This window comes from Peromyscus californicus, unplaced genomic scaffold (genome assembly GCF_007827085.1).
Source record: "Peromyscus californicus insignis strain IS unplaced genomic scaffold, ASM782708v3 Scaffold_21__1_contigs__length_65335640, whole genome shotgun sequence".
NCBI lineage: Eukaryota > Metazoa > Chordata > Mammalia > Rodentia > Cricetidae > Peromyscus > Peromyscus californicus.
This window is the reverse complement of record NW_026294514.1, coordinates 55,824,315-55,830,314: the sequence shown is the minus strand read 5'-3', so window position 1 is coordinate 55,830,314 and position 6,000 is coordinate 55,824,315.

Sequence of the window (6,000 nt, the reverse complement as noted above, 5' to 3'; positions counted from 1 at the left end):
GACCACCAGGGACAGCAGCAGCTGTAGAGCAGAGCTGGCTTGAGTCTATGAGACATGCTGTGTGTGCTATGGATGGCAGAGCCAGAGAGGTGGCCCTCAAGCCCTTTAAAGCTCAGAAGGTTTTGCCAGAAGTCACTGAGCTTTACACTTTGGTTTTGCTATGATTTGTAACTGTCACCTGGTTTTTCCCTGAGAGAGCAAAAAAAAAAGTTTGCTTTCATTTTTTGATAGTATGGGACCCCCAGTTATGAGACCTTGGGTATTTTAGAGAAACTTTGAAATTTTAGGGAGACTGTGAATGTTTTAAAGAGATGTTGGACTTACATGTGATGGAAGGTTTTAAAGCCTGTGGAACTTTTAAAGTTATTTATGTTTTGTATGGTGCTATTAATATTAATACAAGACCTTGGGTATGAACAAAAAAAGGGAAGGTTATAGTTGAATAGTAATGTGTTTGTGGGCCAAGTTGACAAGGGTCAATTGTCCTGGTTGACTTTTTCCTCAGCTTGATGCAAGATACAGTCATCTTAGAAGAGGGAATCTTAATTGAGAAAACGCCTCCACAGGGGCATAGGAAAGTCCATAGGGGTATTTTCTTGACTGATTGATGTTGGAAAGCCCAGCTCACTAGGCATGTGGGCCTTTGTTGTATATTTAGCAAGTTGAGCAAGCTAGCAAGAAGCACCCCTGTGGTTTCTGCATCAGTCCCTGCTCTGCTGGAGTTCCTGCCCTAACCTCCCTCAGGGATAGAAATAGGGCAACCAGACTATTCATTTTAAGGATGTGAAGACTTGCTCAGAGAGGTGATGTCCCTTGCCTGAGGTGCACAGCTGATATGCGGCTACTTTTGACCGGTTGCCTGGATGTGTAAGATGAAGTAAAACCTTTCCTCTTCAAGTTGCTTTTGGTCGTGGTGTTTTATCATAGCAATAGAAAACCTAAGACAGCTTGCCTGGTTTGCTGCCCTCTCCGAAGCTGCCACTCCCAAGTCATCGACTGCTTTGTCTGAAGTGCAGGTTCTTGGTTCATAAAATGGGGGAATAACTGCATCTGGGGCTCATATGGACCAGAATCTCAACATGTCGACATGGTTTGACCCTTGAAGCCTTAGGATCTGCCCACGTGGGCTTCTCCTCATTCTCCCCAGGGAAGGTTGCAGGGAAGACAGATAATGTCTCTGCCCCAGTATTGACCAGAGGATGCCTCTAGCTGGAAACTGTCAAGGAAGGGGAGAAGCCCAGGCGTCCAGGACCTCAGCCCCACTGAACCCTAAATGAGACCGTTCCACAGAACAATTCCTATTTGGCTGCCAGTCACCCTCCACTACTACTCAAGACTCAAGAACTTAACCTCACTACCTATACCCTGAAAAAAGCTGGGGGATCTGGGACTCCAGGGTGCTTCTCTAGACACACTTCAGGTCCACTGAAGTGGGTGCTATGCTCCCATCACCTCTTATACTTGGAGGGCTCTAGGATGTACATGGTGGTAGCTGGACCTGTGGCTCAGGACCTGATAACATGGGAAACCCACAAAATCCATACCAGCCTACTACTACTAAGTCTCTTATGGGGCCCAGAGGTAAGGCCTTTCTCAGAGAGACAGGGCACCAGGCCTGCTCCTCAGCAGATGACCCACATGGGATGCTGGGTGTCAACTGCCACTCCTTCACAAGCCTAAAGCATTTCAGATCTGCACAAGTAACTGTGTGTGTGCCTAACCCAAGTTCACATCACGATACTTTTACGCCATTCCGTTTCACAAGCTTCCTAAACTGATGGTGTGTTTGTCTTCCAATCCTGCAGGATCTGGCCGATGCTCTGTTGACACCCCAACCTCTAACATTTGCTGGCCTGAGCTTGTGATGTCCAGGCCAGTCTGGATTTGTGGTCCTCTTGCTTTCTCCTCAGTGCTGTAGTTACAGGATGCTCCACCACACCCAACTACAACTTTGCCCTTTGTGAAGACTCAGCATGCTCCTTCTAGGAAACAGGTCTCTCCTACACTGAAGCTTCAGATATTGGAAAGAGCTTGTCTCTGATCCCAGTGGCAAGTGTGACATATAATTCTTAAATGACAACTAGAGTCCTGATTCTCTTTGTGAGGACAGACCTTGCCATCTGAGGTGGTCACAAAACATAGTGGTTTGCACTTCTTCCTTCTCTTTCCCCTGGCAAAAGACTGCCTTGGGGTAATCAGCAAAGATGAATGGTGGGCCACACGGTGAGGAAGGAAGGCCTCACTTTCATTTGGAGTGGATCCTCCAGCCCCAGGCAAGCCTGCAGACATGTTCAGCCCTGGTCTCACATCTTGACCTTATGTTCTGAGAGATCCTAAATCAGAACCACAAATGACTTGCTCCCAATTCCCAGCCTGAGGAAGCTGTGAGATAAGTGTTAGTTGTTATGCAGTAGATGATGCAAACAAAATTCTTGCACGTCTTGCCACAAAGACCACAAAGTTTTCAACAGTACAGTTATGTCTAAAGTAACCACATGCTCAGTGAGCTCCAAACTGGGGTGACTTCACCAACAGGAGCACTTAGCAGTATTACTGTCCGCACCAGCTTCTCAGTACCTTGGTCTTTGTCTTCTGGCATGTCACCATGTGATTACAAGCTGACTTCAGCTGCGGTTGGAAGCACTCCAGCTGCACATGTTGGCACTTGAAGGCTGGAACAGGATACCTGTCTTTGTATCTTCTGCACACCACAACAGGTAAGACCTCCGCAGGCATCAGACTACATCGTGTGTGTGCCCAGCTGCTTTCTTATCTACAACTTCATTGTAGTACCTAAGAGGCAGTTTAGAGGATTGAGAAATGGAGTGCAGAGCCGGTGGTTGGCCCTGGGCTCTGTGTGTGGGCAGTTAGATGAAAGGTTTTAGGGAATAGGTTAAGATGTCATGCACCTTGAGATCTAATCTCTCTGGGACCTGAGCTTTGTTGATTAGGCTACGCTGCACTAGCATCAAGCACAGGGTTCCCAATCTGTTTCTCCAGCACGGGGATGATAAGAGCATGCAATCATGTTTAGCTTTCTATGTGGGTGCTAGAGATGGAACTCAGGTTCTCGTGCATCTCCAACAAGCACTTTACCTTGGAAGCAATCTATCCCAAACTACTGTCCATCTAGAGCTGAAGCACACCTCCTTTCTATTTATGACCTCAGAGCTAGGAAGAGGTCACTAGCTACCAGAAAACAAAGAACTGAAACCAGGGTTATTTAAGAGGATAGACACTGTATGGTGGGTCCCCAGTAAACAGTAAACATGGCAGTCTGCCCAAGACTATACCCTTGGCTCAGCAGTCACTGTCTTCTCTGGCAGTTATTATTTGTACCTTCACTGAGGACACCTTAACTGTCCCCTCTCCAAGATGGAGTTTGCCTCTTGTTCCCCACCACTACCCTCAGTCTAACCTGGGTAATCTGCAAGCTAACCCTGACTTTTTTATCTCTAGAGCTCCATGGAAATGCAATGACCAGCACAGAAGTGCTCAGCTGTTACCACTCAACAGTGGACGTATCAGGGTTCAGAAGAGGATCTCCTGAGCAAGTCAGGGAATACTCCCTTGAAAAACCAGAGTAGGCAAAAAGAAGGGTTCAGAAAGAAAGCAGCAACAAGGGTTAAGATTTCAAAGGGCCCCAAGACATCCATGGACTTGCAGAGAAAGTGTTTTGTATGTTTCAGTCCTCCCATTGCAAGTTGGAGTGACCGTGAACATCAGTGTAGTAAGGGACTCCCACATGATGCTGTGACATGAGCTGCCAGTCCCTTGCATGAAGAACCTTTGGCTGATGGGTTTTTGAGATTTTGAGACAATCCTCTTGACTCTGCCTCCTGAGTGTTAGGATTGTAGGTGTTCCGCCACAGCCAATCTGGGCTTAGACTTTTTAAGTCCCTCAGTAGTAGGGACTTATGCCAAGAGCCAGCTGCCTCCACACTCCTCTTCATCTGTCCACCTAGACTACTTCTTTCTAGTCTTTCTCGGTACCCTAGGATCCAAGCCCAGGAATGGAGATGGGCCAGGAGGAAAAGAAAGCCCTCTCCAAATTGGCTGAGGGAGCATGGCCACACAGTGGGGAGCAAATGGACCACAGGGCTCTAGAACAGAATGAGTCAGTGGATAAGCTGCCCAACACCGTCTCTGACTAAAGTACAAGCATCTGCAGGCCTAGGCTACTGCCTAGCCGGCACCAGGTGACTTACTGTCTATGCCGGCTAGTTTATGTCAACTTGACACAAGCTAGAGTCATCAGAGAAGAGGGCCTCCGTTGAGAAAATGCCTCCATAAGATCCAGCTGTAAAGCATTTTCTTAATTAGCGATCAATGGGGAGGGTGCAGCCCACTGTAAGTAGTGCCATCCCTGGGTTGGTGGTCCCAGGTCCTATAAGCAGGCTGAGCAAGCCAGTAAACAGCACACTTCCATGGCCTCTGCATCAGCTCCTGCCTCCAGGTTCCTGCTCTCACTGCTTCTGATGATGAACTTATATGCAACTGTGGGTGAAATAAACCCTTTCCTCCCCAAGTTGCTTTGGTCATGGTGTTTCATCACAGTATCAGTAACCCTAAGACACTGTTCCTTCCAGGTTCTGGGTATGGCCAAGCCCTGGACTTGGATGTGGCCTCAGGAAGCTGCTTGTTCCCCTGAGCTAACCTAACCACTGCACCACAAGAGACTTCTGGGGTGAACCAGTTGTACAGGACTCCCAGTTGGGGATAATTTATCGCAATCATTCAAGACTTCCTGATAAAACAGAACCCAGACCCTGAATGATTCAACTGGGCTGCTGCTTTCAGCTGGTCAGAGGCAGAATCACCTGGGTTAACACCATGAGTAAAAAGTAAAAAGCATTTCAAAGATGTGCTGGACTATGTGGCTACTCCTTTGACAACCTCAGCAAAGAGATGAGTGTCCTGTCTCAAATCATAGGTGCTGAGGCCTAGTGGAGTCAAGGTAGCGGTGTCACGCCCCAGCAACAATTGCTGCTAATGCAGGAGTTACACATCCTTTCACTGGAAGAAGGGACACCTATCTAGGCTCTGAAAAGTCAGGTTAAGGACAGAAGCTCTTTGAGCAGGCTGTTCCTCTTCCAGCAGTGGACACTTGTCTACCTAACTGCACAAAACGGATTTCAACCGGACTACCCTTTATCCAATGCTGAGTTAAAGGGGCCCCGCGGAGGCAAAAATCAGGGCAGCCCTAACGGGTGGCAGGCAGCTGTCACACGAAGGTGTGAGGCGGCCTCTCCTCCCTTACTTAACCCTCTACCCTCGACGAAGCACAGCTGGAGAAGCAACAGAGAATGATCTCCTCTGGCAGGTTTGTGTCCTTCCAGGGAACTGAAAGGCCGGTCCCTGCAGTAGAGTGGATTCTCGAGCAGATTAAAAGGTCACTGTCTTCATCTCCCCGCGGCACCGTGAATGGAGCCGCAAATCCAGGTAGTCACCATCCAGCCAACAAAACCCGGCCATTTAGGGGTTCAAGGAATGTTCCAGCCGCATCCCGTGGCCCTCTTTAGGATCCACAGCGTCCGATATCAAACTGTTTTGAGACGAGAGCCCAAGCCGGGTAAATCTCAACCCCAGTGACACCTCTGCCTTCCCAGGACAACACAACCACCACGGCACAGTCACTGGGTCGGCCCGAAGGGGTCACAACGGACCTTCCCGAGCCACTTCCCCACGGGACCTTTCAGAACACAGGGAGGAAAGCAGCGGTGACACCGGAAGGAGCAACGCATGCTGGGAAGCAGGCGGCGACCGTGATCAGCGAAGTATGCTGGGAACGGCGCTGCATGCTGGGATAGGTAGTGGGCAAAGCGACCTAAACCAAAGTTTGCTGTGGTCCCCTAGACGTGGAGCTCACGCGACTACAGCGGTGCCGTCCTGAGAATAAAGCATAGCGATTTATCAGGTTAGCGCCGGCGGGGAAGAAACAGAGGCGACGACCTCTCGCGAGAGCAGAACCTGAGCGTCCAGCCCCGCCCCCCCCGCCCC